This window comes from Pleurodeles waltl, chromosome 1_1, assembly GCF_031143425.1.
Source record: "Pleurodeles waltl isolate 20211129_DDA chromosome 1_1, aPleWal1.hap1.20221129, whole genome shotgun sequence".
Lineage (NCBI taxonomy): Eukaryota > Metazoa > Chordata > Amphibia > Caudata > Salamandridae > Pleurodeles > Pleurodeles waltl.
This window is the reverse complement of record NC_090436.1, coordinates 411,479,181-411,492,597: the sequence shown is the minus strand read 5'-3', so window position 1 is coordinate 411,492,597 and position 13,417 is coordinate 411,479,181.

The following is a 13,417-nucleotide window of genomic DNA, read 5'->3' as shown; positions in this document are numbered from 1 at the left end:
GCTCAGCAAAAAAATTACGGATTGGAAGCTGACGCCAGGGAATTCTAAGGTAAGGAATCTACAGCTAGATAGAGGCTCTACCAGATAATTCATTACCGAAGGTAAGTAACTTGTTCATTAGGCCATGCACCTCCTTCTTGGGCAGCCCAACCACGCTTGAGTGCCCTTGGATCCCACCGGTCTCAGATGCGCTCCAGTAGTCTTCTACCGGAGGTTTGCCCTCGACGCCAATCAGGCTCCAAAGGTCCATTGACGGATCAGGAGCAGTGCTGGTTGAGCCCCCTCGACCTTACTCAGTGCCCGCTCCAGTGCCGACATCCACAGTGCTACTGATGCCCAGCAGTGGTGCTGCCCCTATCATCCTTCCCGATATTCTGATATGATACAGTGCTGGACAGGTGTCGCCGAGCTCTGGCACTGACTGGGGCAGTCTCCCTATATCAGAGCTATAGAGAAGATGCTGGCATCAGACGTAGGTCATGGTTGCAGTTCCTGCTGCTTTCTGGTGCTCAAGAAGGACAAATGCTGTCATTCTATTCTAGACCTCTGCATTCTCAATCTCTTCCTGAAAACGGAGACAATGCTTACACTTGTTCAAGTTCTGTCTGCCCTGGACCTAAGAGACTGGTTGGTGTCCCTGGACTTACAGGATGCTTATTTTGACATCCCCATCCTGCCTGCCCACAGACATTACCTGTAGTTCACAGTTGGCCAAGAGAACTTTGAATTTGCTGTGCTCCCTCTTGGCCTTATCAGCGCCCCTCGGGTATTTACGAAAGTGATGGCAGTGGTTGCAGCTCATCTACGGGGGTCAAGAATTCCAGTTTTTCCCTACTTCAACAATGTGCAGTTGAAGGCGGGCTCACTCCAGGCAGCCATCTCCCACCTTGAGACTACAACGAACCTTCTGCACTTACTGTTGTTCACTATCAATGTGCCAAAGTCACACTTGACTCCTTTTCTGATGTTCCCTTTCATTGGAGCGGTTCTCAACACAGTCCAGTTTTGAGCGGCATGATATTCAGCCTATATCCTGGATTTCGAGAGACTGACTCTAAAGCTGTTGGGCTTCATGGCGTCCTGCATCCTTCTTGTTACACATGAGTGTTGGCATGTGAGGGCTCTGCAGTGTGACCTGAAGTTCCAGTGGGCACAGCATCAGGGGAATCTCTCCAACATCGTCCAGATCTCAGAGGGAACTGCGAAAGACAACATCACTGTGTGGTTTTGAAACAGACAGGACGGAGTAGGGTCGTTGACCCTTTGTCAAGAGGCACTGTGCCTCTGGAAATGATTGGAACACTAGGGCATATCCCTGGTGGTTCAACACCTGGCTGGCTCTTGGAGTGCCAAGGCAGGCAAACTCAGCTGTCGATGCCTAGCGGATCGCAAATGGCACCTCCATCCAGAGGTGGTGGAAGGTCTTGTCCAAGAATGGGGAGAGTGTTGGTTAGATCTGTTTGCCTCAGTGGAGAACGTACAATGTCAGCAATTCTGCATTCTAGAGTTTCCAAGATTACTCTTGCTTCAAGACGTTTTTTGTCTGCCAGGTGTCCCTCCACCAAAACAATATGCACCTGCCATTGGAGCAAGTTCTTGGCATGGTGTACAGACAGACAAGTTGACCCTATTTCTGCATCCCTTTCCGCAGTACTAATGTTCATTCTTACATTAGCCCAGCAGGAATCTGCCTTGAGCATGTTGAAAGTCTATCTTTCTGTCATTTTGGCATGCTTGCGGTTGCCAGATTATCCACCCCTAATGTTTGCTCCTCTCGAGCCTCTACGTAACCCTGCTCACTCAGGCTCCTCACAATAAAAATTGCACTCTTAGTGGCAATAACATCTGCCCGGAGGATCAGTGAGCTAGAGGCACTATAAGCATATTCTTTGTGCCTTACCATCTATCCAATCTGGTGCTTCCCACTAGAACATCCTTTCTACTGAAGGTGGTAACACCTATTCATGTGGTCAGTCCCTCACTCTGCCTACCTTTTTTGCTCTGTCTCATCCCTCTAAAGTAGATGAGAGACTCCACCATCTGGATCCCAAAAAAGCTTAATTGTTCTACTTAGACCATTCACAAGACTTCCAGGTAGGTTAAAATAGCATTACAGTGAAAGATCAGTGTAATTTTCATCAATTGTCCTGAAGTAATGGCTGATGGGCTGTCCCTAAAGATGTTTAATTTCAATAAGAGAGCTGGAACAAGCATAGTGGAGACTAGGGTTTTAAATGTATTAGTGCAGACTTCATTCTAACTCCTGGGGCATGGCCTCCTGTTGCCATCTGGAGATTTTAATACTACTTTTGAACCTTTAACAGGCACCCCTTCTGATCTAGCAGGGGATTGTGATAAACAGTGGTGCATTCTGCAGTTAAATTTGCCAGTTGTGAGATGGAATCCCAAAGCAGCACAGACCTTAGCCTTGACACTCAATTTTGATATAAGAGCTACAAATGGTAGGACTCCCTCAGATCACCAAGGCAAAAAGTCATTCAGTAGGTCAGGCCACCACAGTAGAATCAATTATTTTCTGGTTGTTGTGAGGCTCTAGCTTGCAGTCCAAAATATGGTAGTGGTAGAAAGACCTGATAGTGACCATCATGCATAAACCTTTTCACTTTTAGATAGCACTGCCAATAAACCTGTAACCCGGGGAAACTCAGATCTGGATGGCTTTTTACCAACCAACAGTAGTAAGACCATCAGCTGGAAATAGGTGGTAAGAAAACCCATATGTGCTAGAGGCAGCCATAGGCAGAGTAGCGGAAGAGGTGGATCATTTATCTCAACTTGTGGTGGAGCATAGGAAGGTAGTGATGAGACCAAGCCATGATTCACTGCCTTTCCAGGTTAGGGATTTGTTGGGTACAACCTCTCGAAGAGGGAAGAAGGAGCCTAGGTCCACTTTTTGGTACAATCAGGAATGCAGGTTAGCCAAATGTGAGCTCCTAACTGCAGTAAAGAGTAATTCCCGTTTAGATATACTGAAGTGTGAGGGCAAATATAGGCATGTCCTGGCTTAAGTTAAAAAGGAGTGGGAGAACTCTTTGTGGTCTTCGTTGCACAAAGCCCTGACTATAAAAGAGAACAAAAATTTCTGGAGGACAGCAGCAGTCTTGCCTTATTGGCCCCGCAATTTCGATAGACTTCTGTGTACAACTAGACGAGTGGGTAGCCCATTTTACCAAGTTGTACACAAATGGGAGTACTGCTGAGGAGGGTAATACTGTGTCTCTGGATGAGGGTAATGAGGAAGATACAGGTTACCTCATGTTCTCACCTAATGAGACTTTGGCTGTGATTGATTGCTGTATAAACCCCTGAGCATCTGGGATCTAACTGATTACTGAATGACTTATATAATGCAACCCCAGAAGTGTGGGCCCGTACATAAATATTTTATCTAATGCTATTCTTGCTGGTTTGGATTTTCCTAAATCATAGTATTTAGCAGAGATCGTTCCAGTTTACAAGAAGTGGGACTGGGCAATCCTAGGGAATTATAGACCTATTAGCCGATTGATTCTATTTAAAAAAATTCTATAAGCAGGTGTTGGTACATCTGCAAGATTGGATATCAGAAGAGGGTATCCTGTCTGATTTGCAGGCGGGCTTTAGAGCTAATGTTAGTACCCTGGATATTTCAGAGACAAGTGTTAATCAACGAGGCAAGCTTTTTGTTGCCTTTGTTGATGTACATACAGCTTTTGACCTATTTCCCCCCTGCCTAGCACCATTGGAATGCGCACGGTCTGCTTTGCAGACCGTGTGCATTCCGCGAATGCTGTAGTGCTACGGTATTGGCCTTGGCAGCCGGGTGGGAACAATGTAATTACATTGTAGTAGGACAGGCGGGGGAGGTGCGCTGCTGTCCAGTCCAAACTGGGGTGGCATGTTGAGCAAAAGAACGATGGATTAAACCCAGATCTGTGACACGGGGTGAGTGTTTGGAAAGTTTCAACACTCCGTCCATTATCCTTTTGTGTTGCTTAAGTTGCCCTAAGTGGGAAGGGTATGCCCAGACGTGGGTCCCTTGCTCACTGTGCCCCTGGATTCAAGCTAGTCTGGCTGATGAAGGGTGATACCCTGAAACTAGTCCCGGTATGCTTGTTTCTGGTCCAGGGAGGACCTGGCCTCGCAGTTCGGGCTGGACTGTAGGGTCAAGACTGATTTGCATATGGCTGGGTCCAAACTGGGGTGGCATGGTGAGCAAAAGAACGATGGATTAAACCCAGATCTGTGACTGGGGGTGAGTGTTTGAAAAGTTTCAACACTCCGTCCATTATCCTTTTGTGTTGCTACCGTGCTATACTCCTTTTCCAGTTTTGGGTGAACGGAGCAGGTAGTCTTTAATATTTGAGAAACATCAGCAGTGTACATCAAGAAAAAAAGGGCACTGATACACCTTGTTTTATCTGTTGGAAGTGTATTTGTTTCTTGTAAATGCACCATTACTGCCCAATTGGATTTTCATCCAGGAACCAGGCCTCTCTTCTCAATTTTAGAAGACCTGGAGGTATCCCTAACAGTAACATTTTTCTGCAGCCTAGTTCTATTAATGGTGTTGAATGATGTGGTCAAATCAATATAAGCCTCATAAAGTGGTTGACATTTGGTTATGGCATATCTCTTCCAGAAATTTCAATACAAGTATCTATTAGTAGTTAAATAGTCCTTCCTAAATCCCTTTTGAGTTTTTGGTAAAAACTTTGATCTTTCTTCCCATTGTTCTACATTATTTAGTAAGTATTTTGCATGGATTGTGCCTAGAATATCCTTCAAGGCTATCATTCAGTAGTACTCTTTCCTCCCTTCCGTATAATGAGGCTCTGATGCTGCCTTTCCATGAATTTTGCCTTATTTTGCCTTATCACTGTCTCATCAAAATATTTTGAAGAAATTACATCTAGGTCTTGCACTCTTGAAGTTTTATGGGTCTTGAACATGTCCTTGATTACTTTTGTTAATGGAGTAGACACCTCTCGCAGGCTAATAACTTATTAACTAGATTTTCTTTGTTTCGCATATTATTGTTATCCAGATGCGTGTAGGTTGAATATGGATTTACACTGTACAGTTTCGAAATATACTAACCCAGGCCCCTTCGTGACTGGATTGGTGGTCACTTGTTTTCGTTTTCCAGTACATTTCCTATCAGCTCCCAAAACACTTTTGTATTTTCCTTCTATAAGAGAGCAAATAACCACCATCCAATTATTTATATTTTTGGACCCAGTTTAATCTCCTCATTTCTTTCCAATATAGTTTCCTATATCTTTTAATAAAAAGGTCTCTTTCTATTCTGTCTGATTTGCTGATGAATGCTTCTTGAATATTTTTGTTCAACATTGCTCCTATTTTTGTCTTTTGGGGTAAAAGCCATTATGGATTTTCTTATCCCAATTCCAGGTTGCTTGTTACTTGTATCAGCACCTAAAGGCCAGATTTAGAGTTTGGCGGATGGGGTTAATCTGTCAAAAACCTGACGGATATCCCGTTCACTGTATTACGATCCCATTATATCCTATAGGAATCGTAATTCGGCAGACAGGATATCCGCCAGGGTGACTCATTTGCCAAACTCTAAATCAGGCCAAGTCTTATGTATTTTTTTTTAAGTTATAGTGATCCATTCCTCTGCTGAGTTATCTTTATATAAGGGTAATAAATGTCTGAAATCCTTTAAACACTGTTTATGTTTTTTAACTTGAGGGCTACACTAGCTTTGTTTTGTTTTTACAAAATAGTTTTTCACCATTATACTACCTTTCTCTTGGTTTATGGTTTCAGTCCTTGGTCATGCCACGATCTTTCCCAACTTTCATGTTTCCTATCATTCTGAAGCTCTCCCAGGAGATTATTACAAAGTCAAAAACAGATGTAGTCTTAGCATTATCATACTTACTGTTTGTCAGCTGGTGCTTGTTCTTCTATTTATTTTGTACCAATTCAAACTTTAACAGACTTTAACAGACCTGATAATTGATAATTGGTTTCTCCACTTCCAAGATTTGAGGCGGGATGCTGACATCTTCATCAGAATCACTTCTAAATGTATCTAAAAGCATCATCTACTGTATTTTTTAATTAAAATCCCCCATAGTAACATAAGTGATGCAAGAAATGTCCTTTTAATTTTAACAATTAGTTGTATTAGTTACTTTAGTACTTTATCATGTTGCAGTTTTGGGTGAATGTAGATATTTACAACTACTATTTCTTTAAAATAAGCTTGAGAGATTACTTCTGTGATGAATTCCTTATACTCCTTGTGCCATGCAAAAGGGGCCTTGTTTGTGAGTAGTTTGGTCTAAATTTGTTAATTAATTATAACCATACATCTAAGGTATTTCAAAAGATTAAAAAAAAATTCCAAAATCATACTCCTAATAGCAATGTACAAGAAGATGTCATAACTGGCCTAAAACCTCAGTATAACTTAAATTGAATTAATGATCATAATTATGATGATTAAGTTGCTTAATTGTGTCATTGAAGAGTTTATATTTTATCTTAAAGTTTTAATTGGGTACTCTTTTGCCCTACTTTCCCACAACCCACAGTTTTTTTCTTTGGATGAATTGTACTTCTTTAGTATTCTTTCACCTTTTCACTTTTTAAGTTTGCTTTTATTGAAAATAACATGATCATTCCTTCTTACAGACAACCAATTTTCCCTTCTGAAGCTTTGTCATAAATACTCCATAATTCTCCATTTCTACATTTTCATCTTCCCATGTTTCTTGCAGTGTGGCTATTGTAATTTGATCTTGGGCGGCCAGGTAATTCCTCTTGACAGGTTGCAGGTTCAGGTCCAGAAGTGTCTGATCTGGTGCGGTCAGGGACCCAGTTTATATACCCAAATGCCTTTGAAGTGGGGGAGATTTCAAAGAGTGGTTTTGAAGTGCACAACGTCCCTTTCAGTACAGGTCTGTCTGCCAGGGTCCCAGTAGGGGGTTAGGCAGTCCATTGTGTGAGGGCAGGCCACTAGCCTTTGAAATGTAAGTGTCAGGCCCTCCACCCTCCCAGCCTAGGAAGACCCATTAAGTATGCAGATGAGTGCTGGTGTGACTGATTATCCTGTGTTTGTGGTTGTCTGGGTGAATTGCACAAGGGAACTGTCAACCAGCCCAGCCAGACGTGGATTGGAGACAGGTTCTAAGGCACAGATGGATTTTAAGTCCAGAGAAATGCTCACTTTCTAAAGTGGCATTTCTGAAATAGTAATATAAAATCCAACCTCACCAATAACTAGGATTTTCTATTACCATTCTGGCCATACTAAATATGACCTGGTTACCCATTTCTGATCAGAATCTACCACTCAAATGGTATATGAGCGTAGCCCTAAGCGTAGCCCTAATGCTATTCTATGAAAGGAGCAGGCCCACAGTAGTGGAAAATGAATGTACATGTCCTGCCTTCTAACTACATAGCAATGTGCCCTATTAGTTACCTAGGGCCTACCTTAGGGGTGACTTATATGTAGAAAAAGGAGAATTCATAGCTTGGCAAGTACTTTCAAATGCCAATTCGAAGTGGCAGTGAAACTGCACACACAGGCCGTGCAATGGCAGGCCTGAGACATGGTTAAGGGGTTACTTATGTGAGTGGCGCAACCAGTGCTGCAGGCCCACTAGTAGCATTCAATTTATAGGCTCTGGGCACATGTAGTGCACTTTACTAGGGACTTACAAGTAAATCAAATATGCCAGTTGGGTATGAACCAATGTTACCATGTTTGTTGGGAGAGAGCATATGCACTTTAGCACTGGCACTGGTTAGCAGTGGATTGTGCGCAGAGTCCTAAATTCAGCGAAAACAGTGTCGGAAAAGTGGAGGGAGGCAGGCAAAAAGTTGGGGGTGACCGCCCTAAGGCTGTCAGGTCTAACAGCCCACAACAGAAGAAGAGGGGAGGACAAGGATAAAGGTGAGGTGTTCTTTCAAGGGCCACAGACTAGTTCCCAGGGTAAGCATTCCCAGCCCCCTGTTGAGAAAAAGAGTTGGTTCCCTTCAGGAAAACCTGCAGGAAAGGAACCCATCAAGTGCCTTGCCTGTAGTCAGGAAGAGCACATCAGAGGGAGTCCCAAGTGTCCTAAGCGGGCATCCCCTCTCACTGGTGGGAAGTCACTTGGGGTGGCCAGAGTAGCGCTTGGGGAGAAGTTGGCCCCAGTTAGTGGTGGGGAGCCAGCTGAGATAACCCTAGTCTCCCTGGGTGAGGGTGAGGTGGTCCAGAGAACCCTTATGCCTGATAATACAAAGAAGTACAAGTAGTAGGTGACCATCAGTGGCAGGCAGGTGGAGGCTCTTAGAGACACAGGAGCCAGTATGACAACAGTCTGCTGTCATCTGGTGTCTCAAGAGCAGGTAATCCCTAATGTTGTATACCAAGTTGTACCAGTAGACAACAGTGAGCGTCAGTGCTTGGTAGCTCAGGTTCCCTTTGAATGAGGGGTCTCAGGTTCCTTGAGGGTAGCTGTGAGTCCATCCATGCCTGCTGACTGTTTGCTAGGGAATGACCTAGAGCATACTGCCTGGAAGGAGGGGGAACTCAAGTCCCATTTGGAAATGTTGGGATTGCCAGAGTGTGCGTGCATGACCACATGGTCGATGGCCCCCAGAAAGGGTGATCAGGAGGACATGAAGCCTAAACAGTGGCCCAGGTGCCTGCCAGCAGAGGAAGGGGCAAGGGAAACCAGCTTCTGAGATTCGCCACAGTCCGGGAGGAGGCTGAACCTGAGGGGGACACCCCGCAACCTACTGGGGAAGAAGTGGCCAAACTGGGGGACCTGCCTGAGCTGACCCATTGGCAGCAGGAAGGCGGCCCCACCAGGAAGGAGTTCTGCGCAGCGCAGAAAACATGCCCCACCCTTGAGGGCCTTCGGAAACAGGCCGAGGCCCAGGCAGCTTGTGACACCTCTGGATATAACCTCATATACTGGGAGAATGATCTCCTGTATAGTGAGCCTAAGGTTGCTGAGCCTGGGGCAGCCTGTGTGCTTGTGGTACCCTAGTGTTTCATAGCCTTCCTACTGGGTCTGGCTCATGATGTGCCACTGGCAGGTCATTTGGGGCAGGACAAGACTTTTACAGGCTTGTCACTCACTTTTATTGGCCCCAAATGAAGAAGGCCTCAGATGCGTTCTGAAGGACCTATCAGACCTGCCAAGCAAGTGATAAATCTGGGAAGAGGTGCAAGGTTCCTCTTCAACCCTTTTCTGTCGTGTACACCCCTTTTGAACGGGTGGGCATTAACACTGATGGGCCTCTGGATCCCAAGATAGCCATCGGCAACAGGTTGATCCTGGTCTTGGTGGGCAATGTCACCCATTACCTGGAAACTATCCCTCTGAGGACAGTGATTGTACCCACAATGGCCAGGGCACTTATGGGGAACTTTACCAGGGAGAGTTTCCCCAAGGTGGTGGTATCCGACCAGGGTACCAATTTCATGATGCTGTACATGAAGACCACGTCAAAAGTGTGTGGTGTAACATACAAGTTCACCCCTTACCACCCCCCAAGCAGTGGGTTGGTTGAGCAGGGATGTGGAATTCCTATCACCCGACACCCAGGACATCTTGTTTGGGGTCAAGGGCAACAAGTTTTTATGTTTACTTTGTCCTTGGGACAAGTAGGCCCAACCCCCTGCAGCACAAACCCTTTGGCTGCCTGTTTACAGAGAGTTGAACTCTGCAGTTGAGGTAATGTGTTTCCAAAAGATAATGCTGTTCGAACTTGTATTTATGGTTCATTATTTGAAAGCCTTCATTATTAGGGTGCGTGCTGTAAATAAATGTTTTAAGGTTACACTTCACTACTGACGTTGGTTCCAGTACAAAAAAAAAAAAACGTGTACACACATGTTTGAAAAGTTTAGGCTAAGAGGCTAAGTATAATGCTCCCAGAATGCTCTCTGATTATATGCAAATGAAGTGTCATTTAGTAAAATGTGTTGATGCATGCTAGTATTTCCCAAAAATATTTCTAATGGAAAATCAGTGTAACCATTTTCAACACGATTATGGGAAGCATGAAAATAAACAAACACTGACAAAGCCAACTGATCTGACATATTTTTATAAGTCTTTTAGTTTCATCAATGCGTGTCTTGTTTTGACATGGCTTTTGTAACACTTTATTGTTGTGGGAGCTACCAGGCCCTCAACATTGTAACAAACATTGGCAAAACCCCCCCAAAAAGTTTTTGAACTCTTAAAGCACACGTTGCCACCAGCGGCATAACAAAGGCCCCGCAGCCGCCCTCCAGGGGGCCCCGTCAGCACAGCACCTGCCCTGAGTGAGTCTGGAGAGAGGGCTCCTCCATGTTCTTTGCAAAGGGGCACCCTCCAGTTTCGTTACGTCACTGATTGCCACTGTAGTTCCTGACACTGAACAAAACTACTTTGTGTGGCAATATGCTCCTTGTGGAAGAGCAGAATGCAATCACTCACAGTAAAGCCAGCTGAAAGAGAGAGAAATAGAAGTTTAATAAAAACAAAATGTCTTTGTTAACACCAGACCTAATTAGGGACCAAGACCCACATGTAGGTAGCTTTTTGCATGTCGCAAACAGCGACTTTCGCTGTTTGCGACGTGCAAAAAGCACATTGCGATGCACAAACCCAGTTTTGCGATTCAGTAACCTGGTTACCGAATCACAAAACGGGTTTGCGACTCGCAATTAGTAAGGGGTGTTCCCTTCCTAATTGCAACTCGCAGTGCAATGTAGGATTGTTTTGTGACCGAGAACGCGGGCGCAAACCAATCGCAGTTTGCACCCATTTCAAATGGGTGCTAACACTTTCGCAAAAGGGAAGGGATTCCCATGGGACCCCTTTCCCATTGTGAATGTCACTGTAAATATTTTTTCAGAGCAAGCAGTGGTCCTGCGGACCACTGCCTGCCGTGAAAAAATTAAACGAAAACATTTCATTTTTCGTTTTTGTTATGCATCTCGTTTTCCTTTAAGGAAAACGGGCTGCATTACAAAAAAAAACTGCTTTATTGAAAAGCAGTCACAGACAAGGTGGTCTGCTGTCTCCAGCAGGCCACCATTCGTGAGGGGGTCGCAAATTGCGACCCACCTCATGATTATTCATGATGTGGGCATTTGCGAAGCCCTTGCGAATCACAGATGGTGTCAAGGACACCATCCTACATTCGGATTTGCGACTCTCAATTTGCAGGTCACAAATCTGAACCTACCTACTTGTGGCCCCAAATTCTTAAATAAAGTCACAAAAGTGCACCCATGGTATATGTCGTACCCCTATAAAATATTTGTGAACTGTATTTTAGCGTGGGTAAATACGATGTGTAGATTTGCTCATGTGAAAATCTATTGAGCATTTGCAAGTTCATTTTCCCTCCAGCCACTTTCTTCCCAACCCTGGAAGAAGTTCTAATTCTGCCATTGTCAGGAGTAAATGTCCAACCTTTCTTATTATGGGAAAATATTAGAGAGAAGCTGGTAAAAATCTTTAAAACATGCAGGTTAGTAGGTTTGCAGACTCAAAGGCATTCCAGCCCTGGAACTATTGCTTACTGCTTCCTCCAGCCCCAGTATGCAGATCTGCAGAAAGGTGGCAAAATAAGGAAATTGCTACAGTAGGGATTGAAACTCCAAGTATTCAAGCCCTACTATGGTAGTAGCCCTGGCATAATCAGAGAGGCTATTAATTGCTGCCATAATTTGTCGCCACACTACATGGCACCAAAGGAACAAGTAGATCTTTTTACAGGACAAGTAGATTTGAGAAGCAACCTGTCCCCTGGACAAGTAGATATTTTAATAAATTCCACACCCCTGTTGAGAGATTCAACCATACCCTGAGGGTGATGATTATGCGTCTCTCAGAACCCATGAGACGTAAGTGGAACATCTTCTTAACGTGCCTGTTGTTTGCTTGCAGGGAAGCACCCCAGAAATGGGTTAGCGTAAGCCTTTTCGAGGTTCTGTATGGACACCATGTGAAAGGGCCTCTCAGTTTGGTAAAGGAGGGCTGAGAGCAAGCTCCCAAGAAGCCACCCCAGGATGTATTCAGTTACATGCTGACCTTCTCGTCCAGGAGAATCTAGAGGCTAGCCAAGAGGACATGAAACAATGGTATGGCCAGAATACTACTCTGGTTTAGTTTCAGCCCGGCCAGAAAGTGTGACTGATGGCCCGAGTAAAGCCCTGTGCTCTCCGAGACTATTGGGCTGGGCCCTTTAACGTGAAGGGACTCAAAACTAATGTCACCTGCTTGGCAGACATGCAGACGCCTACGAACCCTGTAAGAGTCCTGCACATAAACCGCCTCAAGCCACACTTTTAGAGGTTTGAGTTGACTATGCTCTTGGTTACAGATAATGGGGTGGAAGAGGAGAGTGAACCTCTCTGCGCCCTTCTGTTGTCCAAAGAGCAGGATGGGTCAGTGGAAGGTGTGAACCTCCCCCCTACCCTGACCCTAGATCAGTAGAGTTTGTCTCCCTATTCTCACTTACTCCTGGGGCCACCCACTGGTGCATCCATGACATTGATACTGGGAACAGCATGCCTATTAAGCACAAGTCTTACAGGTTAACTGACAGAAACTGCATCAAGGAGGAAGTCTCCAAGATGCTGGAGTTTGGGGTATTTGAGCACTCCGACAGTCCTTGGTCCATCCCAGTGGTCTTGGTTCCCAAGGCTGCCCCACCCGGGGTAACATTTGAACTTAGGTTCTGTGTTGACTACCGGGGGCTCAATGCCATCACCAGGACTGATGTACATACACCCCATCCTCAGAGATAATGAGCTCATTGCCCGGTTGGGAGCTGCCAAGTTCCTTAGCATGTTTGATCTGACGTCTGGGTACTGACAGATTGCCTTAACCGAGAAGGCAAAAGAGGGGTCTTCGTTCTCAACACGAGAGGGTTACTACCAGTTTCATGTCATGCCTTTTGGGTTGAAGAATGCCTGCCACATTCCAGAGGCTGGTCAACCAGGTCCTTTGCTGGGTTAGAGATATTCAGTGTTGCCTACCTAGACGACATTGCTGTCTTCAGCACCAGCTGGGAGGACCACTTGCACCACCTCCAGGAAATGTTGAGGACCCTGCAGAGTGAAGGCCGCACTATCAAGGCTAGGCAGAACCAGACAGGATAGGGGTCTGTGGTGTTCTTGAGACATCAGGTAGGGAGCGGCCTGGTGGCACCCCTACAAGCCAAAATTGACACTGTTGGGCACCCCAAGACCCAGACTGAAGTGAAGGCCTCTTTAGGACTCACTGGTTATTACAGGAGATTTTTCATGGGGTATGGCACCATTGTTGCCCCCTTGACAGAACTGACTTTCAAGAAGTAGCCACATTAGGTGATCTGGATAGAGGTGTGCCAGACTGCTTTTGACACCCTCGAGGCTTCCGACTTTTCAAAAGTTTGTGGT